Source organism: Macaca mulatta, chromosome 4 (genome assembly GCF_049350105.2).
Source record: "Macaca mulatta isolate MMU2019108-1 chromosome 4, T2T-MMU8v2.0, whole genome shotgun sequence".
NCBI classification, from domain to species: domain Eukaryota; kingdom Metazoa; phylum Chordata; class Mammalia; order Primates; family Cercopithecidae; genus Macaca; species Macaca mulatta.
In genome coordinates, this window is record NC_133409.1 from 176,087,551 (window position 1) to 176,112,382 (window position 24,832).

A 24,832-nucleotide genomic window follows, 5' to 3' on the forward strand; every position below is an offset into this window, starting at 1 on the left:
TACCAATCATGGCTTCAATTAGATTTCAACCATTTTATCTCGCTGAAAAACTTCGAGATACTTGAACATACTTATGGCAGAAATGTAATATACATCATACCTATTTTTGTTTTCTAACATTTGGCCAGTCCTTCCAAAGATACTCTGAACCTAATATAATTATTTTTAAAAAGATATCCATGAACTGGGTGGAATAAGCTGCATCAGGGAGGTGGAATGAAATGGAGGAGGAGCCCTATCAAAACCTAATCTAAGGGAATGGTAATCTCAGTAAAGGGGGAAAGAAAGCTATTGTCCCCTTATCAGGACAGACTACATTGCATACTTTGAATTGATACTAAATTGCATTTCTATCTTTGAATACAAATCTGTTTGATGTGGAATAAAAGAAAGACATAACTTTATGGATTATGTAGAATTTCCAAAACAAACCAAGGAATCAGTTATTATTACTAGAAATAAGAGGGTACTATACACACAAATCCTCAGGAAGGTTCAACCTGAACACATTGGTAATAGTCAAGAAGTCTACCAGACAAGCTGCCATCCAACACCACAAGGCTGGTCATAGAGTACTTAACTTCAATTAAAGACACTTACAAAAGAAAGAGATTATTTAAATATAATAACAAAACCAAAACAAACTTAACATCCCACCTTCCCGGGTCAAAGGACATAGAAGATTCAGAAATTAATTAAACCCAGTAAATAATGTAAAACAGGGAAGGATTCCCTTTCAAAAATGCTTCGGTTAATTTTAGCATCCTTCTGTTTAGCTGCTTAGCAACCCTTATCCTATGACCTTCTAAGCACCACCTACTTTTCAGAAGGATAATGAATAGAAACATCAAAAGAATTCACTTCTGTTTCCAAAGAATATATTTAACCAATTTTTATAGGAGTTAAATTTGTATTAATTATGCCGTGCAAAATCCTAAAAGGGTAGCATTTTAAAACTTCATTAACTGGGACATTTCCTTAGTTGAAGGTGATAAACGATGTTAGCAAGTGAGCATAAGATAGCAAGCAAAGACTTCCAAACTGACCTCAGAAGTGGAATAACACAACAGCTCAAAATTGAAGAGCAAAAACGACCTAAGGCAGCTACACTGTACAGTGCCTGGCACACAGCAGGTAACCAATAAACTGCTGTTGATCAGATGCTGGACTAATAAATGTAGGTTTCTTTTCTTCCTTCAACGTGTTGTACCTGTGTTGGATACAAATAAGGCCTTGGGAGTCTGCCTGAAGAAATTTAAAAGACCCTTCAATCAAAAGGTCGCTTGCTGGAATATGTAACTAGTTAGGAATGGATGCACCACCTGTACCAGCTCAATAAGACGCATGTTCCCCACCACATAACAAACACTTGTCTGCCATAAGAGCTTAGCGTCTCATTTTCTGATGAGAAATAAAGCAGTATCTACAAAAACCCAGAGAATGATATTTCACATAACAGTAAGCATCAGCAGCATTTCTTAAGAGTATTACACATCCAGCAAATCCTCTTTTAAAACAAGACATTCTAAAATGCAACCAGTTTAGCAGTATTTTTAAGACAAAGACAATGCAAATTCATTAACCTAAAATGGAGCACAAGCTAAGCAAATAACTAAATCAAAGAGTTCTTCTCTCCCTTTCTTTTGTAAAACTGGGGGAAAGGTATTTTTTTAACACATTTAAAACTTGATTAAAGTCATTCAAATGTTTAATACATCAGTGTAACCAAAGCTCAAAGTACATCAAAGCAGGACCCATCAGCGGGTACCCAGAAAGCTCCCTCCAAAGGGCAGAGGTAAACACATACATACACACACGCGCGCACACACCACCCCTAAAATTAGTGATCCGTCTTTGTATAAATTACTTGTAGAGTAGCCCGAACCCATTCCTTCAAAAGTTCTGTGGACTCTTGAAGATAGTACAGAACTCAACGTTTGTTTTTCAAAGAGGTTTTAGCCAACACTTTGGCCTCTAACTCAGACTTCCGGGTTGAAATATGTCTTAGAAACTATACCTGCCTACTTCAAAAAGTACCAAATCTAGAGGATGATTTTCATGGGTGTGAAAAAACAAAACTAAACCACATTCTTTTCTTGGCAGTTCTCTTTTCCCCACTCCACTTCAATTAAACTTATTTCAGAATCAACTCGCACATATGCAGGGTCCACTACATATACAAAGGGGAAAAAAATCTCAAAAATAATGGGGATGCACTAGAAACTCTGCCATTGCAGAGACAGAAATTCCTCGCTATTTCCAGCAACACCATTCAACAGGCAAACTTTATTCCCACTGGCTTTTAAAGAGCTAAGCTTAAATCTAAACTCTTAAGAGGGTTCAATTTTCTACTAATGAAAACCCCCGGACAGGTTTTTCAACATACCAAAACGTTATACTTTTTTATTCACCCTTCTGTCTGTCTCCACATCCACCACCATCACAAGCAGCAACAGCAGGAGCATCCTCAAAAGACGAAAACCCCTCCAAAGTACCCCGAATGTGTGCTGCTGCTGGCTCTGAAGCCGTGTAGAATTTCGTAATGGAATGTGAACTGCTCGTCCGGATCTGGGCTCACGTTCTATCTCCTAACCAGTAAGGAGCGAGAGAGGGCAAATCTGCTGAGCAAGGAGAAATACTTTCCTCCTCTTTTATAACCCATCACGGATGCACGGCGGCCGAGGGGCGCGAGCTGCACGCGGCGCCTGTCAAGCGGCCCGGGCCCGCACCCCGTGGGGTCCCCGCGTCCCCCAGCTCCCCGCCCCGCCCGGAGAGGAAGGCGGCCTAGCCAACCCGTGGGCTCAGCCGACGCGCCCCGCACTCACGCGCGGCCGCGGAGCAGGTCACATCCTCGACGCGCCCTTGGCCCGGTCCAGAAAACACGCCGCTTCCCAGGGAGGGGGTCGGCGACGGGAAGGACCTCCCCTGCTCCTTAGCAACCATTAAGGTCGCAGTTTCCTAAGAGACCGCGAGCGGGGAGGGGGCGCGGGGGGCCCGGCCCGAGGCTTGTGCGGGAAGTAGGGGAGGGCAACAACGGGCCCCCTGCCCCCACCCAGCTAGACGCTGGGGGCCGGGATGGGAGGAGGAAGGGAAGCCCCAGAACTCGCAAAAAACTGGTCCAGCGGGCGGCGGACAAAAGTTTCCGAGCGCGCTCCACAGCTGGGCGGTGGAGCGGGCCCCGGCGGCCGGCCCCGCCTCGGATGCTCCCGGCCTCCTTCCTGTGCTCGTGACGGCGCCGAGCCCCCCACCCCCTCCCCCGCCCGCGAGGCAGGCTAGCTCCACACCGAGGGCTCCCACGAAAAAACGCACCCCGCCAACGGAAGGGCGAGGGAACAATACGTGCCCGCACGGCTCGGGCCCGGTCCCCTCCTCCCCTGGTCCCCCGGGGCAGTGGTCGGCGTGACCACGACCTCCAGCCGGGAACCGGCGAGGGCGCGGGGCTGCCCGCGGCCCCCTCCCGGCCGGCGCCGTCCGCCCGGGAGGATCAAAGTCCGCAGAGCAGGGCGCGGCGGATGCTCCCACCAAGCAGCCCCGAGCAGGCACCCCCGCTCGAGCACCCGGAGCAGACACCCCCAAGCCGGCACCCCCGGATACCTTACGGCGGCGGCGGGAGGGCGGGCGCCGTCATCTCCGCGCTTCCCGGCCCGAGAGGGACTCGAAAGTATGTAGGAGAAAAGTTTCCCCTCCCACATGGGGGGGAGGATGTCGAGGGAGAGAGGGCGGAAGATGGAGAGCAGCGCTGGGAAGATGTTTCTGGCCGGCGGTGCGCGCACCATCCGAGTCCCGGCGGTGCTGGTTAAAAATAAACTCGGCGGCGCGGGTCGGGCCGGATTCCTGCGCTCGGACGGCTAATATGGATGCGCATCAGGTCCTGCTGGCGGGGCGCTGCGGCGGCTCGCGCTGGGAGCTGGTTGGCAGAGCCAGCGGCTCGGGAAAGGGAAAAGAGCGGAGGAAGGGGAGGAGGAGGAGGAGGAGGAGGAGGAGGAGGAACGGCCCGGCGCGCAGCCCGAGGGGAGAGGGCTGCCCGGCTCATCCCTGGCCGCCCCGCCAGCCCGAGCGCACGCTGCGCGGCGTGGGGCGTGCGGGTCCCCGCCTGCGGGACACGCCGAGTTTCTAAAGTACAACGCGCTCTGCAGACTTCACCCTCCCCATCCCCAAAGTTCTTTAAAAGGTCGCTCCGGCTGTGCCCCAGATGTCTCGCTGCCGCCGGAGTACCGCGAGTCGGAACCCGGGGCACGTACTTACGGCCGGGCAGGACGCTTGGCTCCCAGGCATGATGCGTTGGGGACCGGTGGGCTTCAGGGAGAGACCGAGGAGAGATGCAAACTTGTTCCGGAAAAGGAATCAAAATGGCGTTTCTGGATGTGCAAAGTTCATCAACTCCGCAGTCACTTCCCCTCCTCCTCTTCTCCCACAGGGAGGGAGGTGGGCGAGGAGCTGGCGACCCCAGCGCCCCAGCCGTCGTCCCGGCCCCCGTCTCGGCCCCCCGCCCAGCTTCCTCGCCCGCACGCTCGGAGTCTCGCTCTCCCCCTCTCACCCTGATAAGTAGACACATCACGTGTTGCTCCTGCGAGTCTCCTGGGGACGTGTTACTGAGCGGCCGCGGCGGCGGCGGCGGCGCTCGGACTGGGGGGGTGAGGGGGAGGACCGCGGTACCCGCCTGTCCCCACCGCCGCCCCCGCCCCGACTTTAGCAGGATGACCGCAGTTGCCATCCCGGGAAGGATGGAGGTGGAGTCCCCTCCCCACCCCCCACCGCAGCCCCAGGTTTGCCCTGCGCCCTCCCAAGGCGCCCCGGGCCATGGGAGGGCCGGGCTGCCCGAGGGTAAGGGTCCGGGAGGCCGCGACTGAGCGCGATCCCAATCGTCCCTTTGCTCGCAGGCCACCTTCTTCGGCCACCGCGCCCCCTCCCCTGCAGCCCCTCGCCGCGGGCGACTCCCCGCCCCCGGCTTTCCATCACTTCACTCCGCAGTTTGTTTCACTATTTTAACGGAGGCGGGGGAGACACGGTGATGCCCCGGAATTGCGAGAGGGGCGCCTCGGAGGCGCTGGGGTTGGGGGGATGGGGGGCGTGGGGCTCGGGGTCCCTGGCCTGGCGCCGCCCCTCTGGGTCTGCGAGGCATCTGGGAAGTGGAGCCCCGCCCGAGCCGTTTCCTTTCCACGCGGTCCTCGCTCTGCATCCAGGTGGGGCGAGTGGATGATGGGGCAGGAGATTAAGGAGCAGGCGCTTCACCCCGCCCCTGGCTTCGAGCTGTTTCTCTCCCGGGGCCATCCTTCTTACTCGGGCTGCCGCCCTGAGCGTGCTCGCCGTCTAACAAACTCAACTCCGACTCGACTTTGGTCCCCTTCCCTTACCCACACCCCACAAAGGATGCTTCAGCGGGGAACTGCGTGACCGCCAGGGGCTGAGGACGGCTCCTGCCGCTACTGTGTCCCCACCCCGCGATGGAATGGCTGATGCTGTGTCATCCACGTCGCCCTCCAAGGCTTCAGAGAAGCCACACGCAGTATCTCTTTCTCTCAGAGGGCTCTTGTTTCAACTCTGAAAAGCAGGGGCCCTTCTCGGAGCCGCTCTCCATCTCTCTAGCTCCTGCCACTACGCTTCGCACTGGCTGCCTTGCCCCAAGTTATCACGGAGCCCAGAGAAACCAGGCCTGGGCTGTGCTTCCTCCATAAAGCAGCTGACATATTTCCAACTGTTAATACTTCTGCTACCGAGGTTCTGAAAGGGGTCTGTTCTCGGCCTTTGGAAACATCTTCAGACAGATAAGGATGATTGTGGTTGTTGAAAATAAACACCCCCCGCCCCCCTAGTTCTAAAGAAGAATGTCCAAAGAATACTACAGTAGAATTAAGCGTTTGGGTCTGGTTAGGCAAGATGATGTTATGCAGGCAGAAAGCTGGCTACTTTCTATTTACTATGACCTTTGACCCTGGCTCCACCACACCAGCTCCTCTGAGAAGGCTTGAACACCATGGAGAGTTGTAAGCCCAACTGTGGGCCTTTAATTTGAGTCCTTCCATTGACCTCTAGCTTTCAGGGCTGCAGACAGAAGTGTCTGACTCGGGATGGGTCCTGGCCAGAACAGAACTCTTTGGAACCAAGGAAAAGCAGCTGGACCATTAGGTCTGATATGAGATAAGTAGGCTAAACCACTGCCCAAAAAGGAGCTGATTCAGCTGGCTGTTTCTCTGACTTTCATCGAAATTAAGTTTTCGGAACCTGTTATGTTTCCCAAGGTCTACTGTTTACTGAAGAAAACTCCATCCAGAGAAATTTCAGCAGTTGCATTTTTCTGAGCCTCCCCGAACTCCGCCGCCCCAAAATGTATTATCAAATGGTTTTTTGAAGACAGGCCCATCGTGGAGGACATGGGCATGTCTCTAGACAGGAGTGATAGTTCACATAGCCATCACAGAATAGGTGTCTCGTGTTTCTAAGTTGTAATGTGTTCCAATGAGGGCGAAGGAAGGGCCCTGTGGGGAATGCTACTTTACTCACTTTGCCTCTGATTCAGGAGCTAGCCTTTCCTGGTCTCCCCATTCAGGGATAAGTTTTGAATAGGAAAAATATCAAAATTGGAATTTTATGCATAATTTAGCAAATCTCCAATGCTATATGAATGTTCATGACAAATTGCCACCTGTATAATGCCATCTAGAAAATACTGGCAACAAAAAAGATTGAAAACAGTTTTACTACAACTTTTTTTAATTTTTTTTTTTTTTTTTTTTTGAGACAGAGCATCACTCTGTTGCCCGGGCTGGAGTGCAGTGGTAGGATCACGACTCACTGCAGCTTTGAATTCCTGGTCTCAAGTGATCCTCCACCCTTAGCCTCCCAAGTAGCTGGGACTACAGTGCATGTCACCACACCTAGTTAATTTTAAAAGTTTTAGTAGAGAGGAGGCCTTGCTATGTTGCCCAGGCTGGTCTCAGGCTCTAGGGCTCAAGTGATTATCCCACCTCAGCCTCCCAAATTGCTGGGATTATAAGTGTAAGCCATTGTGCCCAGCCTATTCCAAGTTATACTTTAAAAATTGGAGTATCATGCTGGGCCCTGTGTTTCTCATTTCTAGCTAATTAATAAACATGGCCATCAAACCACCTGTTCAAGAGTCATGCTCTCTAAACCATTATGAGATGCCACTTCACACCCACTAGGATGTTTATAATAAAAAAAACAGATAATAAGTGTTGAAGAAAGTATGGAGAAACTGAAACCTTCATACATTGCTGGTGAGAATGTACAATGATGCAGCCACTTTGAAAAATAGCTTGGTAGTTCCTCGAAATGTTAAACATAGAGTTGCTATATGACCCAGCAATTCTGCTCTTAGGTACATAAACAAGAAATGAAAACATATGTCCACACAAAAACTTGTACTCAAATATTCATAGCAGCACTATTCATAATAGCCAAAAAGTGGAAACAACTCAAATATTCATCAGTTGGTGGATGGATAAACAAAATATGATATAGCCATACATAGACTGTTATTCCACCATCAAAAGCAATGAAGTACTGATGTATAATATAACATGGATGAATCTTGAAAACATTATTCTAAATGAAAGAAGTCAGATCCAAAAGGACAAATAATGGATGATTCTGTTTATATGAAATGTTCATAATAGGCAAATTGATAGAGATAGAAAGTAGATTAATGGTTGCCTAGAACTGAGGGCTAGGGAGAAGTGGGGATTGACTGCTAACATGTGGGGTTTCTTTTTGGGATGCTAAAAATGTAGTAGGCCAGACTACCCCTCTCCCCACTCCTCCTTCCTCCCTCCTCTTTCCACCTCTCCTCTTCCCCTTTCCCCTCTCCCACTCTCACTCCCTCTCACTCTGCCATATAAGAAGTATCTTGCTTCCCCTTCACAAAACAACAACAGCGTAGACCAGGCAAGGTGGCTCCTGCCTGTAATCCCAGCACTTTGGGAGGTCAAGGCAGAGGATCGCTTAAGGCCAGGGATTTGAGACCAGCCTGGCCAACATGGCGAAACCCCATCTCTACTAAAAATAGAAAAAATTAGCCTGGCGTGGCGGCAGGTGCCTGTAATCCCAGCTACTTGGGAGCCTGAGGCAGGAGAATCGCTTGAACCCAGGAGGCAGAGGTTGTAGTGAGCTGAGATGGCGCCATTGCACTCCAGCGAGACTCCAAAACACAAAAAACAACAAACAAACAAAAACCATCCTGGCCAACATGGTGAAACCTCGTCTCTACTAAAATACAAAAAAAAATTAGCCGGGCGCAGTGGTGCGTGCCTGTAGTCCCAGCTACTCGGGAGGGTGAGGCAGGGGAATCCCTTGAACCCAGGAGGCGGAGGCGGAGACAGCAGTGAACCAGGATGGCACCACTGCACTCCATCCTGGCGACAGAGCAAGACACTGTCTCAAGGGAAAAAAAAAAAATTTAAAACTTAGCCAGACATGGTGGCACATGCTTATAGTCCCAGCTACTTGGGAGTCTGAGGCAGGAGAATCACTTAAGTCTGGTAGGTCAAGGGTACAGAGAGCTATGCTTGTGCCACTGCATTCCAGACTGGGTGACAGAGTGAGACCCTGTCTCAAAAAACTTAAAATTAATTAAAATTAAAATGTTTTAAAATTGATTGTGGTTAGGGTGCACAACTCTAAATATACTAAAAATCCATTGAATTGTACATTTTAAATGGGTGAATTCTATGGTATGTGAGTTATATCCCAATAAAGCTGAGCTGTATAGACATATATGGAATTGTACTAGGTTCTGTAGTGGAGAACTGATACAAAAATGAGTAATTTATAATCTGTGCCTTAAAAGAGCTTGCAATCTAATCTCTGCATCCTCATGATATAATCCATGAAATGCAAAACAACATATAATATCAAATACATACAAAATTCAGTTCAGAGCAAAGATCACTTTTTTTGAGACATAGTCTAACATATAATAATAAAAAAATTAAATACATACAAAATCTAGGAGTTCAGAGCAAAGAGATAACTTCTTTCTTTCTTTTTTTTTTTTTTTTTGAGACAGAGTCTCGCTCTGTTGCCCAGGCTAGAGTACAATGGCGAGATCTCGGCTCACTGCAACCTCTGCCTTCTGGGTTCAAGCTATTCTACCGCCTCAGCCTCCTGCGTAGCTTGGATTACAGGCGCCCATCATCATGCCCAGCTAAGTTTTATATTTTTGTAGAGACGGGGTTTCACCACGTTGGCCAGGCTGACCTTTTTTTTTTGTTTGTTTCGCTCTTTTTACCCAGGCTGGAGTGCAATGGTGTGATCTCGGCTCACCGCAACCTCTGCCTTTCGGATTCAATCAATTCTCCTGTCTCAGCCTTGTGAGTAGCTGGGATTACAGGCATGTGCCACCACGCCCAGCTAATTTTGTATTTTTAGTAGAGACGGGGTTTCTCCATGTTGGTCAGGCTGGGTCTTGAACTCCTGCCCACCTCAGCTTCCCAAAGTGCTGGGATTACAGTTGTGAGCCACCGCGCCCAGCCAAGATCAATTCTAAGAAGAGTGATCAGGGAAAGCTTCATGGAAGAGAAAGTAATGGATTTGGGCCATGGAGAATGACTAGAAATTCAGTAGATGAAGAAGATGAAGATTGGGAATTAAAAACAGCAGCAGATGCAAGAGCACAGTTGTAACAAATTACGGGTCCCACTCCGAGACCAGTAAGGGTTATAGCTTGGCTGAATATAACATTTACAGGAATGTACTATAGGTGATGAGACTAAAAGGTAAATAAGCTGAGCCTGTCCCACGAATAATTCTGAATATTGGCCATGGGAAAGCTTGGGTACCAAGGGCCTGAACTAGGGTGAAGGTAGAGGAGGTCAAGAAGCACTTCAGAGGAAGAACTCACAGAGAAGCAACCGGTAGACCTGTAATGGAGGGGGAACAAGGGATGGGGGGTGAGGTGCAGAAGTCAGGGCCAAGATGATGTCTGGGTCTTAGCTAGGTAGCTGACAGAAGAACAAAAATGAGCAAGTCAGGGAGAAGGGGAGCCCATTTGAGGTGGAAGGTGACAGAGTAGGTGATATTGAGCCTGGAGGTAGAAATAAATGGAAAACAGAGCTAAGCTGTGGAAGAGGATCATGAAGAAAAAAGGTGTGGATGCTGGAGAAGGCCACTTGGATGAGGTCTCACAGCTGTGTAGGTGTCCCCAGGCAGAGAGGAGGGGGCAGGGCACTCCAGCCAGAGTGGGCAGGGAGCTGCAAGCATAAGGGCACAGAGGCGTAAAACAAGGTCAGTTTCCTGAACTGCAAATACCACCCTCTGGAGCTGGAGCAGCGGAGGGAGGAGGGGAGGCAGCCAGAGATGGGGCTGCAGGAGTAGCCAGTGGGCCAGATCGCCAAGAGCGCTATGCACAGCGGACTTGGACGTTATCCAGCGGTGAGGCCGTGAAAGGGCTCATGGAGGAGGGCACCGTGGAGGATGGTCTGGAGGATGGCAGGACGAGGCAGGAGGGGGAGTTAGGAATTAATAGTAATAGAAGAATTTAGTTAAGCAAGAATAAGGACCTAGGGAGGCACTGGCTGTAGGGGTGGAGGAGGCACTGGCTGTAGGGTTGGAGAGGAATAGATTCATCTGGGACATAATTAGGCCATAGAATCAACAGAACTTGACCAACTGAGTTATGAGAGAAAAGGAAACAATCCATCTGGGGCACTGACGAACGTGTGTGATAACAAAAGAGGTAAAGCTGCCGCAGCAGTGAGCGTGACCCATGGCAGTGCAGGAAGGACCAAAGACAGGAGATGTCAAGGGGACAGGTCTGCAAGGCTTGGTGCCCGTTGGTTGTGGAGTGAGAAGTCGTGGGGTTAAGAAGGCGGATTCTGGCCGGGCGCGGTGGCTCAAGCCTGTAATCCCAGCACTTTGGGAGGCCGAGACGGGCGGATCACGAGGTCAGGAGATCGAGATCATCCTGGCTAATGCGGTGAAACCCCGTCTCTACTAAAAAATACAAAAAATTAGCTGGGCGAGGTGGCGGCGCCTGTGGTCCCAGCTACTCGGGAGGCTGAGGCAGGAGAATGGCGTGAACCCGGGAGGCGGAGCTTGCAGTGAGCTGAGATCCGGCCACTGCACTCTAGCCTGGGCGACAGAGCGAGACTCCCTCTCAAAAAAAAAAAAAAAAAAAAAAAAAAAAAAGAAGGCCGATTCTCTGGGCTTGGCCTTGGATAACTGGATGGAGGGTGGGTCCATTCTCCAGTGGCATGAGTCATGGAGGAGGGTGCGAGTTGTGGAATTGGAGAGGAGGGAAACTCAGGAGGGAGGCCTAAAGACACATCTAGGTAAAGAGACTATGGACAATGAAAGGCTAGGGCAGGACCCAAGGAAATGCCTGCAATTCAGTGGCAAAAGAAGAGGGAGTGATAAGAGCTCCTTCTCTTTTGCCTCTAACGAAGCAGAACAGCTAAGGGAAAAGGTGGCCCACAGCATTAAACCACAGAAATCACACAGAATGTGGGATAATAGACATTGGAGACTTGGAGGGGTGAGAGGGTGGCAGGGGGTAAGAGATGAGAAGGTACTTAATGGTACAATGTACATCATGCGGGTGATGGTTACACTAAAAGGCCACACTTCACCACTGTGCAATATATCCATGTACCAAAACTGCACCTCTACCCCTTAAACGTATGCAAAAAGCAAACAAACAAAGAGAAACCAAGGCAAGTGGCAGAAACAAAGGCTGAGAGCTGAGAAAGTGAGTTCATGTGAGTATGGTAGGCAGGGGCCAGAAAGCAAGGGGTTAAACAGTGAGTAGAAGAAGAGGAAGTGAAGGCCCTGTGCTCTGGCATAAACTTAGGTGAGAAAGGAAGAGAAAGAAAGAAAAATAACAATAGCAGCGACCATTAGCAGTTAGCATTTATTGAAGGACTGACTCTGCCCAGGCCCTGCTCCAGGGCCATCTCTTATAGTCTGGCTCTGTGCCCTCCACCCTCACTCAGGTGGGTGCCATTACCATCCCCATTTTGCAGCTGATGAAACTGAAGCAGAGAGGTTCCTCAACTGCCCAACATCTCCCAGCTGGGAAGGGGGAGCACTGAGATGCAAACCAGGTAGCCTGACCCTGAAGCCCACACTTTTTTATTGTTCCTGTCATGGTTGCTGTTGTTAGCCTATTAAGAATCAAATAGTTTACTAATTTAAAAAATACCTACCACAAAAATTAGCTGGGCATGGTGGCATGTGTCTGTAATCCCAGCGACTCAGGAGGCTGAGGCAGGAGAATTGCTTGAACCTGGGAGGCGGAGGTTGCAGTGGGCCAAGATTGCGCCATTGCACTCCAACCTGGGTGACAGAGCAGGGCTCCATCTCAAAAAAAAAAAAAAAAAAAAAAAAAAAAACCCTACATAATTGTCTTGACTAATCTAAATGAAACCCTCCTGACTGCAGTTTTGCAGAAGGGCCATTGTTGTCTGTGCAGTTGTTTTATAAGGGTTTAATTAGAAGCATAAGTGAGTGCACATTTTTAAGTATTGCTAATTTGGTTTATAATCACCCCTCCCTCACATGAACATAAGGTACAAATCTCTTTCTGTTCTCCAAGTATTACGTTCCATATGTGCAGAATAAATTCTGAAGCTGTCGCTGGGTATTTTGTAGATTCCAACATGCCCAGCATAGCAAGGCTAAAGATAAACTAGCACAATAGGGTCCACATTTTCAGTGTCTACACCAATGCGTCTCAACCAGGTGATTCTGACCCCTAGGGTATGTTTGGCAATGTCTGGAGACATTTTTTGGCTGTCACAAGCTGGGGGAAATGTGCAAATGGCATTTAGTGAGTAGAAGCCAGAGATGCTGCTTAACATACTACACTGCACAGGGAAAGCCCTCCACAGCAAATAATTATCTGGTCGCAAAGGTTAATAGTGTCGGGGTTGAGAAGCCCTGCTCCACAGTGCCTTGGAAATTATCTCTAGGAGCTGGGTGTGGTGGTGCACACCTATAATCCCAGCTGCTTAGGAAGCTGAGGCAGAAGGATCCCTGAGCCCAGGAGTTTAAGACCAGCCTGGGCAACAACATAGCAAGACCCCATCTCTTAAAAAAATATTAATTAAAAAAATTATCTCTATGAGTATCAGAATGTGGAGAAGGGGTTTTAGAAGGGTTAAACCACCCAGACGATTTATGTCAACAGGAAAGGAATGCAGACCCAGAGAGGGAGCATATAGAGATGTATGAAACAATGTTGGAAGGGAGGTGAGAGAGAGTCTATGGCACAGGAGGAAAGGCAGAGATCAACCTAGGAAGGAAAAGAGAGATGCTTCATCTTCCAAGATGAGAGAGAAGGGGAAAAGAATAGTAGGAACACACTGAGAAATATTAGTGGGAAAAGGCAAGTTGTGGGAGCTGGTATCTGCTGGCCTTGACTGTGTAAGGCAGCATAGAGGAGAGTAGGGGTGGGGCCCAGGGCTGAGGGTAAGGAGAGAAGAAGGCAGGAACGGGCGGTGGAAGACCAGCTGTTTCAGCTTCCTTTCAATGCTATGGGCACCCCAGAGGGGAGGAAACTTACAGTGGGAATGATGACTGGCAGCTGGAATTCAGATAGCAAGGCAGACACAAAAGTGTCCAGAAGAGCCACAGAAGATGTCCAGAGGTTTCTGGATGTGATTGGGCGCCAAAGTGGGCATGCCCAGGTCCAAATGGAGCCAGGAGGATAAGGCGGGGAGGGGCTGAGACCTTGAGAACTGGGAGTGGTCGAGGGGCCTGAAGATGTGGAAGGAGGCAGATTTAGTGGCTGGAGGGGTGGCAGGGGGGTGAAGCAGGTGCAGGGAAAGCAGGAGGGGTGAGTGCGGGAGACACAGGGTCAGAGCCCTTGAGGGGCAGACCCCAATGACTCTAAGATGGAGCAGAAATCCCAATCACTGGGCTGAGGAGGTAGAGCAGATATGAAGCCAGAATAGACTTGGTTCTTGACAGAGATGGTCCTGTCTCTGAAAATGAGGAAGGGGAGGGAGTGAGAGGAAAAGTATGGAGCAGCCACTTAGGCTTTTGTGAAGGAGGCGTGTCTTAGAGATCAGAAGAGGGGAAGAGGCAGGTAGTCAACAGATGACCCCAGCTTTACCATAGGTGTGATGGGCTGAAGTGTCCCCCAAAACCCGTATGTTGAACTTCTAAACCCCAGGACCTCAGAAAGTGACTGTATTTAGCGAGAGGGCCTTGATTGATTGATTGATCAAGACAGAGTCTTGCTCCGTCACCCAGGCCAGAGTGCAGTGGTATGATCTCGGCTCACTGCAACCTTCACCTCCCGGGTTCAAGCGATTCTCCTGCCTCAGCCTCCTGAGTAGCTGGGATTACAGGTGCCCACCACCATGCCCAGCTAGGGTTTCACCATGTTGGACAGGCTGGTCTCAAACACCTAACTTCAGGTGATCCACCTGCCTCGGCCTTCCAAAGTGCTGGGATTACAGGTGTGAGCCACTGCACCTGGCCAAGAAAGGGCTTGTAAAGAGGGGATTAAGGTAAAATGAAGTATTTAGGGTGGTCCCTGATCCAATGTGACTGGTCTCCTTATCAGAAGAGGAGATGAGGACACAGATACAAAAATAAGTGACGGCCAGGAACAGTGGCTTACGCCTGTAATCACAACACTTTGGGAGGCCGAGGGGAGCGGATCACGAGGTCAGGAGATCAAGACCATCCTGGCTAACATGGTGAAACCCTGTCTCTACTAAAAATACAAAAAATTAGCCGGGTGTGGCAGTGTGTGTCTGTAATCCCAGCTAATCGGGAGGCTGAGGCAGAAGAATCGCTTGAACCCGGGAGGCGGAGGTTGCAGCGAGCCGAGATCATGCCACTGCACTCCAGCCCAGGTGACAGTGCGAGACTCCATCTCAAAAAATAAATAAATAAATAAAACAAGGGAACACCACATGAGGGCACAGAAGACAACCATCTGCAAGCCAGAAAGAGAGGCCTCAGGAGATGGCCAACCCTGTCCACACCTTGATTTTGGACTTCCAGCCCCCAGAACTGTGAAGAAATAAAATCTCAGCTGTTTGGCCAGGCAAGATGTATATATAGTATACATAGTATTGTGTATATACTTTTTTTATAGTATATATAGTATACAAAGTATTGTAAGGCTGGGCATGGCAGCTCATGCCTGTAATCCTAGTACTTTGGGAGGCCGATGCGGGTGGATCATGAGGTCAAGAGATCGAGACCATCCTGGCCAACATGGTGAAACCTTGTCTCTACTAAAAACACAAAAATTAGCTGGGTGTGATGGCACGCACCTATAGTCCCATCTACTCGGGAGGCTGAGGCAGGAGAATCACTTGAGCCAGAAGGCGGAAGTTGCAGCGAGCAGAGATCGCACCACTGCACTCCAGCCTGGTGACAGAGCGAGACTCCATCTCAAAAACAAAAAACAAAAAACAAAAAAAACCCCAAAGTATTGTATATATACTTTTTCAGTGCATGTATATAATATGTATATATACTATGTACATAATTGTATATATACTATGTACATATGCATACAAATACATACAGCTTGTATATACATATAGATGTATTACAGTGTATGTATAATACATATATATAAAATATGTATACATGTGAAAGATACATGTATGTAACATGCACATACATATACATATGTATACATGGGTAATGTATACATATGTATATATGTAATATATGTACATATATATGCAAAATGTACTTGTGCATATGTATTTTTTTCAGAGATGGGGTTCCACTCTGTCACACAAGCTGTAGTGCAGTAGCCTGATCATAGCGAACTACAGTCTCAAACTCCTGGACTCAAGTGATCCTCCTGCCTCAGTCTCCCAAGTAGCTAGGAATACAGGCATGCACCACTACACCTGGCTAATTTTTAAATATTTTATAGAGAGGGGGTCCCGCTATGTTGCCCAGGCTGATCTCAAACTCCTAGCCTCAAGTGATCCTCCCACCTTGGCCTCCCAAAGTGCTTGGATTACAGGTGTGAACCACTGCACCAGCCCTTCATATTATGTATTTTTAAATTAGATGTTTTGTTCTCACTTATAAGCGGAAGCTAAATAATGTGTATACACAAACCTAAAGTGTGAAATAATAGATACTGGAGACCCAGAAGGGTGGGAGGGGAGTGAGGAATGAGAAATTCCTTAATGGATACAATGTATACTATTTGGGCAATGGTTACACTAAAAGCCCAGAGTTCACCACCATGCAATATATCCATATATCAAAACTGCCCTTGTATGTACCCCCTACATTTATACAAAGAAAAAAAAAGGGAAGAAAAAGAAAATGAGGTGCTTAATAGTCATATTTTGCAATCAAATACATGTACTTTAAGCCAATAAAAGTGTTAAGGTTACATCAAATTGCCTTTTTTTTTTTTTTTTTGAGACCAAGTTTCACTCTATTGCCCAGGCTGGAGTGCAGTGGCAAGATCTCAGCTCACTGCAACCTCCGCCTCCTGAATTCAAGCAATTCTCATGCCCCAGCCTCCTGTATAGCTGGAACGACAGACATGAACCACCATGCCTGGCTAATTTTTATATTTTTAGTAGAGATGGGGTTTTGCCATGTTGGCCAGGCTGGTCTTGAACTCCTGACCTGAAGTGATCTGCCTGCCTCGGCCTCCCAAAGTGCTGGGATTACAGGTGTGAGCCACCAAGCCCAGCCGCCTTTTTTTTTTTTTTTTTTTTTTTTTTAAATAAAGAGAGTAGCACTACATCAAGGCCTGCCTGTTGGCTGGCCTGCCTGCCTGCCTTCCTGCCTTCCTTCCTTCCTTCCTTCCTTCCTTCCTTCCTTCCTTCCTTCCTTCCTCCTTCCTCCTTCCCTCCCTCCCTTCCTTCTTTTTTTTCTTTCTTCCCCTTTTTTTTTTTTTTTTTGAGATGGAATCTCGTTTTGTCACCCAAGTTGGAAAGCAGTGGCTTGATCTCAGCTCATATAGCCTCTGCCTCCCAGGTTCAAGTGATTCTTCTCCTGCCTCAGCCTCCCAAGTAGCTGGGATTACAGGAATGAGCCACCACGCCCAGCTCATTTTTGTATTTTTAGTAGTGACAAGGTTTTACCATGTTGGCCAGGGTAATAAAGGTCATTATTTCTAAACTGCTAATGATGATGATAATTCATTTATGATTATGTTTATATAGTTGGATTTATAAATGTGTGCATTTACATGCACATAAGGTGCTTAAAAGTTATTCATAATCCTTCTTCTTATTATTAAAGTTATATTACATGACATTAGACCATATAAGATAGTTATAACCAAAAAAAGAGCTACAAATTTTCTAGTCATTAAAACAATGGCTTTCTTCTTTTTTGAGACAGGGTCTCACTCTGTCACCCAGGCTGGGGTACAGTGGCATAACGTCAGCTCACTGCAACCTCTGCCTCCCGGGTTCGAGCAATTCTCCTGCCTTAGCCTCCTGAGTAGTTGGGACTACAGGAATGTGCCACCATGCCAGGCTAATTTTTTGTATTTTTGGTAGAGACAGGGTTTCACTATGTTGCCCAGGCTGGTCTTAAACTTCTGAGCTCAAGCAGTCCACCCACCTTGGCCTCCCAAAGTGCTGGGATTACAGGCGTGAGCCACCGCACCCGGCCAACAATGGCTTATTTTGCAGAAATATGTAAACCTGAGTGATGTGACTCCATGGTTTGTCAATTTGGTCCCATTATTTCAGAGGAACTTGGAGTAAGTGCTGATTTTCACAGGATTATTTCAATGAAGAACCCGAGGTTTACAGAGAATAACATGCCCGATTTAAACAGCTGCTAAGTGGTGGAGCCAGGATTGGAATCCAAGTCCTCTGAGTCTACAGCCCAGGTTCTTTCTGTGCACTGTATGGAATGACAGAAAAATTTAAATCCTCATCAGACTGTAATCCAAGTCCGTAAATTCTGAAAACAATAGATGGTGTTGAGGGAGAGGGGATGAATGCTTCCAGATATTAATCCCGTGATGAAGCTAGAATGGATATATTGTGCACATACTATATACGACGGTACAGTGCTGGTGCAGCAACAGATGGAGCAATGGAATCAAACAGAAAACCTAGGAGTATTTGGTGTATGGTAAAATGGCACTTCAAATCAGTGGGGGAAAGAATACAATTAGTCAATATACTTGGAACAATATATTTGGAACAATTCACACAAAATACCCACTTTGCACTAAAGATTAAAACTTACGGCTGGGCATGGTGGCTCATGCCTGTAATCCCAGAACTTCGGGAGGCCAAGGCAGGCGGATCACTAGGTCAGGAGTTCGAGACCAACCTGGCCAACATAGTGAAACCCCGTCTCTACTAAAATAACAAAAAATTAGCCAGGCATGGTGGCAGGCACCTGTAATCCCAGCCACTCCGGAGGCTGAGGCAGGAGAATCGCTTGAACCTGGGAGGCAGAGGTTGCAGTGAGCTGAGATCACGCCACTGCACTCCAGCCTGGGCAACAAGAGCAAAACTTCATCTCAAAAAGAATAAAAGAAAAAAACAAAAAAACTTACTCCAGACCAGGCATGGTGGCTCACTCCTGTAATCCCAGCACTTTGGGAAGCTGAGGCGGGAGTACTGCTTGAGCTCATGGGTTCGAAACCTGCCTGGGCCACATGGCAAAACCCCATCTCTATCAGAAATACAATCCCAGCACTTTGGGAGGCAGAGGCAGGTGGATCACTTGAGGTCAAGAGTTTGAGACCAGCCTGGCCGATATGGTGAAACCATGTCTCTACTAAAAATACAAAACTTAGCCAGGCATGGTGGTGCATGCCTGTAGTCCCAGCTACTTGGGAGGCTGAGGCAGGAGAATCGCTTGAACCTGAGAGGCAGAGGTTTCAGTGAGTCAAAATCAGGACATTGCACTCCAGCCTGGATGTCACATGAGACTCCATCTCAAAAAACAAACAAACAAACAAAAAAACAGAATTAGCCAAGTATGGTGTCGCACACCTGTAGTCCCAGCTACTCGGGAGGCTGACGTGGGAGAATGTCTTAAGCCAGGAGATGGAGGCTGCAGTGAGCTGAGATTGTGCCACTGCATTCCAGTCTGGGCAGCAGAACCAGACCCTCTCACAAAAACAAAACAAAAACAAAACAGTTACTCCAAGTGGATTAAAGAGCTAAATATAAAATATGAAATGATTAAAGAACTGCAACAGGCCGGGTGCGGTGGCTCACGCATGTAATTCCCGCACTTTGGGAGGCCGAGGCAGGCAGATCACCTGAGGTCAGGAGTTCCAGACCAGCCTGGCCAACATGGTGAAATCCCATCTCTACTAAAAATACAAAAATTAGCTGGGCGTGGTGGCGGGTGCCTGTAATCCCAGCTACTCAGGAGGCTGAGGCAGGAGAATCACTTGAATCCAGGAGGCAAAGGTTTCAGTAAGCGGAGACCATACCACTGCACTGCAGCCTGGGTGGCAGGCAGAGTAAGACTCCTTCTCAAAACAAAACAAAACAAAAATCAGAACAAAAGTAGGTAAATATTTATCTGATCTTTGAGGGCGTGGAAGGATTTTTGAGGAAAAAGAAACCAAAAAAGAAAAGGTGTGTACTTTAATTTACATAATTCTATATATACTACCATAGGTTAAATTAAAATGGAAATTACAAACTGGGAAAAAACATATTTACAGACAGAATTAATTAAGAGCCTCAGTATAAGAAAAGCTTCACTTTATTGATCCCTTATTAGGTATAAGACATGCTAAGCACTTGCATAAAATATCTCATCATAATCCTATAAGGGAGGTACAATTATTACCACTTTTTTTTTTTTTTTTGAGACGGAGTCTCACTCTGTCGCCCAGGCTGGAGTGCAATGGCGCGATCTCAGTTCACTGCAACCTCTGCCTCCCTGGTTCAAGCAATTATCATGCCTCAGTCTCCTGAGGAGCTGGGATTACAAGGTACTCACCACCATGCCTGGCTAATTTTGTATTTTTAGTAGAGACAGGGTTTCACCATGTTATCCAAGATTGTCTCTATCTCCAGACTGCGTGATCCACCCATCTCAGCCTGCCAAAGTGCTGGGATTACAGGATTTTTTTTTTGTTTTTTTGTTTTGTTTTGTTTGTTTTGAGATGAGAGTCTCACTCTGTTGCCCAGGTTGGAGTGCAGTGGCACAGTCTCAGCTCACTGCAACCTCCACCTCCCGAGTTCAAGTGATTCTCGTGCCTCAGCCTCCTGGGTAGCTGGGATTACAGGCACGTACCACCACACCTCATTTATTATTGTATTTTTAGTAGTTGGAGACCAGCCTGGCCAACATGGTGAAACCCAGTCTCTACTAAAAATACAAAAATTAGCCAGGTGTGTGGTGAACACCTATAATCTCAGCTACTTGGGAGGCTGAGGCAGAAGAATCACTTGAACCCGGCAGGCGGAGGTTGCAGGGAGCCGAGATCGTGCCACTGCACTCCAACCTGGGCAACAGAGCAAGACTCGTCTCAAAACAACAACAACAACAACAAAAACCCCAAATTCGTAAACTTTCTTAAAACATTATCAGATTTTTTTTTTTTTTTTGCGTTTTGTTTTTTAAGCTCCTCAGCTATCGTTAGTGTATTTTATGTGTGGCCCAAGACAATTCTTCATCTTCCGATGTGGCTCAGGGACGTCAAAGGATTGGGCCGCCCTGACTTAAAACTTAAATATTCCATACTTGCATTATACATGGGAATCAAAGATAAAAATGTGCCTGTAGGACACTAACCAGATATAAAAGTAAGGTACTAATTTTTATAACAGAAAGAAACTGGTGGTTTGGCCAGTAAAAGGAAGATGTCACCTAAAACTCACCCCCAGGCAAATTAAATTAATTTCCTTTCCATATTCAAATCCCTAAAAAATACTTATAAAGACTTCACACATGAAAAAAAAATTCATGAGGGTCTGAAAGCGAAGCATGCACACGCGCGCGCACACACACACACACACACACACAAATCCACTTCATAATGAACAGTCTAAAAAGAAAAAATAAATGCTTCACTCATGAGCCTGAAGTCAGTGACAAAAAAAATTAAAATAAAGACTTCACACAGACAGGATAGGATTGATCCTACATCTCTTGCTTCTTAGGTAACATTAATATTATAATTTACAAATCAAGTTGTTATAATTGGATAAATCTTCCAAGATAACTGATTTCTAATTTAAAAACACTTAAAAAGAAAAAACTGAAATATACTCTCCAACCTATAAAAAGTATCAGTTTCAAGCTATAGTCAATATTATACTTAATGGTAAAAAGCTAGAGACATTCATTTTACAATCAGAATAAAAGTCCCCTGGAATGAATATGTTGACGTAATTGTACAGCACTGTCCCACAAGTTTTTCTGGTGAATACAATATAACATGAAATGGATGTGAGAGATTTAAATATTGGAAAGAAAAAAATATTATCATTAATTACAGATTATATCATTGTGTAACCAGAAAATTCAAGGAAATTAATGGAAATTATTTAAAAAGAAATCTAACTGTGGTAGCCGTCATTTATTGAATTCCTTTATGTAAAACACCATACTAAAGTTTTCTCAGTGTCATGCATTTGTTAAGTAGCAGAGCTGGGATTCAAACCCAAGTCTGACTGACTACAAAGACTGTGTTCTTTCGAGTATCTTATTGCTTTGCTCTGCAAAGTAGACAGTTACAACACACACTCACAGACACACACACACACAGACTCCTATATGAAGGCAATAACCATTACAAAAATACTATTTTGATACCTCATTCACAAAGCAGCAAATTCAGGAAGGTTTGTCTACAATCAATAAATGAAAAACAACAAACTTAGATATACATATAAGAAGAGAAATGAAGAAAGATTTAGATAGAAAGACTAAAATTTTATTTTATTTTATTTTATTTATTTATTTATTTATTTATTTATTTATTTATTTATTTTGAGACAGAGTCTCGCTCTGTCGCCCAGGCTGGAGTGCAGTGGCCGGATCTCAGCTCACTGCAAGCTCCGCCTCCCGGGTTCACGCCATTCTCCTGCCTCAGCCTCCCGAGTAGCTGGGACTACAGGCGCCCGCCACCTCGCCTGGCTAGTTTTTTGTATTTTTTAGTAGAGACGGGGTTTCACGGGGTTAGCCAGGATGGTCTCGATCTCCTGACCTCGTGATTCGCCCATCTCGGCCTCCCAAAGTGCTGGGATTACAGGCTTGAGCCACCGCGCCCGGCCTAAAATTTTATTTTTAAGATGTTCATTCTATATTAATTTATATCTTAAATGCAACTCCAATCAAAACCCTAACTGGATAAAATATTGTACAGGGAGAAATATAACAAAAATAATTCCCAAGTACATCTCAGAAAAACAAGCAGATGAGAATAGCAAATACAATTTTGCTAAAGAACTATAGAAAGGAGTACTAGATATTAATACTCTTATAAATCTATAATAAAAGAGTATGGGGGCATGCAAAAAAGGCCAAAAGAGACCCCACCTCACACCTATCAGGTGCCTATTATTAAAAAAAACAACAACAACAATAAAAAAAAAAACAGAAAATAGCAAGTGTTGGCAAGGCTCTGGAGAAATATAAACCTTTAAACACTCCTGGTGGGATTGTAACATGGTGTAGACTTTATGGAAAGTATGGCAGGTCTTCAAAAATTAAAAATAGAATTGCCATATGATTCAGCAATTCCACTTCTAGATATATACACCAAAGAACTGAAAGCAAGGACTTGAAGAGACATCTGTAAACCCATGTTCATGGCAGCACTATTCACAATAGCCAAAAGGCAGAAGCAACTCAAGTGTCCATCAACAGATGAATGGATAAACAAAAAATGTGGCCTATCCATACAATACAATATTATTCAGCCCTAAAAAGAAAGGAAATTCTGACACATGCTACAAGTGGATGAACCTTGAAGACGTTAGCTCAGTGAAATAAGCCTGTCACAAGAGGAAAAACATTGTATGATGCTACTTATATGATGTACCCAGAGTACTCCAATTTAACAAGACAGGAAGTAGAATGGCAGCTGCCAGGGGCTGGGGGTGGGGGAATGGGGAGTTTGTGTCTAATGGGTATAGAGTTTCAGTTTGGGAAGATGAGAAAGTTCTGGAAATGGATGGTGATGATGGTTGTATCACACTGTGCATATACTTAATGCCACTGAACCATATACTTAAAAATTGTTAAGATGCTCAATTTGTATGTAATTTATATTTTACCACAATTTTTAAAAAATTGCCACATGACTGCTGAAGGCACCAGTCACATCCAGTATTTTATTCAAAGATGCATCTTGCATTCAGAGCATCCCAATGACACAGCACACAGCTGTGGCTGGGCAAACGGGATGTCCACGGCACTACAGCCAGTTCTACAGACCTAGCTGAGAGCAGGGTGATACCTGCTTCTCAGCCTTCTTCTCATGACTCAAACCAAAGACCAGGGACGCCACAGGAAACCGAATGCTGGAACCATAATAACAACGCAGAGCAATTTCTTTATTGCCATCTCCTCAGCTTAGAACTTTTCACAAAAGTAATTTATGAAGGGCAAAGTTCTCAGCCCATGGAATTCCAGGGGTTTGGCTCATCTGGTGCAGACAGAGCTCTTTCCTGTTCCCACAGATAACGGGGGGGGCTTTTCTGTGGAGCTGTGAAGGATGACACCATGTCATAAATGAAAGGTGAAAATGAAGTATGCCTGAGAGGTCTGCCCTGAGTACTTGCTTCAACAGTCTGAGCTCCAGTTTCAGGGATTATTTTGAGAACTTAATTTAGCTATAGTCAAACATGCCCATTTGTAAGGGGCCTAAGTAAGTCACCTGTCTTTAAGCCCGAGGTCTGAAGCACCATTCAGCTCCTCCAGCATTGTTTGCAATACAAAGATACAAGCACACTTTCTTTTTAAAATCTGGTCCAATGGCTCTCTGAAGCTGCCTTTAGTCTTCTAAAGGCTCTTTGGCCACCTACTGGATTTTTTCAGTGCCAGAGCTGGGCAGAAAAAGAGCAACTTACTGCCCTTGTTCAAAGGAAAGCGAGAAGAGTTGCAGACTGGAAGCTAGACAGACTTTGTTATTCAGTACCCTCAGGGATTTGCAAGAGAATAGCTCAGACACAGTCTGTCACTACCCTTCTCTCAAGGAAAAGCCAATTATTTCTCCGACCTAAGGAGTCCAGCAGGAGTGTGGAATGGAAAAGCTTCTATGACATCTTTATTGTGGGCAAAAGGAGGGAAAAGGAAAAGGTGACAAAATTAAAGTATTTTGCTTATTTTTTCTAAGTTACCGGGGGAAAAATGTTTAAATGACTTGCCAGTTTTTTTTCCCCCCTCATATTTAAAAAAGGATTATCAGCTACTTTCACTTTCTAATGAACAGCTCTAGTCTTCTAAAGGAATTCTGTGTGGGACATTTAATTTAAACTGAAGTCATTCTGATTAATAAGATGTGGAAACCTCCCGTTCTTTTTGTTTGTTTGTTGGTATTGAATACGTGAATTCTGTTAGATGTGGCCCTTGAGATCAGAGAGCGAAGCTAGAAAAAAATGGAAGTTACGACTCATTCAGGAAGAACACACTGAAAGTGAAAGATTCAAGAATGCGCCTTTGATTCTCAGACGGTGCAGGCGCACAGGTGGAAGCTGAGGAAGGCTGGGCTGAGGGGGTCGCTGTGGGTGCAGCCAGGGTGTAGGGTGTGCTGGAAACTCATCAGAGTCATTTGAGAAACCTCGGTCATGGTTGTGGACATCAGGCTCCCAAAACTACAATTTTTCAAAATCAGATCAGAATCTGAGAGGTGCTGGTAGTTAGGGACTGTGCCTTAGTTACTGACCCTGACAGTTGGTGCTGCCTTGAAGGAGGCTTGGGGAGG

At 46.3% G+C, this 24,832-nt stretch overlaps 1 protein-coding gene across 10 annotated transcripts in view; it reads right to left on the bottom strand.

The window, feature by feature from the left end:
• Positions 1–24,832, bottom strand: part of RREB1 (ras responsive element binding protein 1) — a 201,365-nt gene that overhangs the window by 142,406 nt on the left and 34,127 nt on the right. For 2 of the 10 annotated variants that reach the window (XM_078000972.1, XM_078000968.1), the window contains exon 1: positions 4,538–4,746. The exons of 1 other annotated variant lie outside the window; for it this stretch is intronic. The gene's annotated coding sequence lies outside the window, so the exon portion shown is untranslated. Of the gene's footprint in view, positions 1–2,386; positions 2,530–2,825; positions 3,145–3,594; positions 3,877–4,241; positions 4,747–24,832 lie in introns of those variants that run through there. 7 more of the 10 variants (XM_001082652.5, XM_001082516.5, XM_078000971.1 and 4 more) reach the window with 5 other exon arrangements.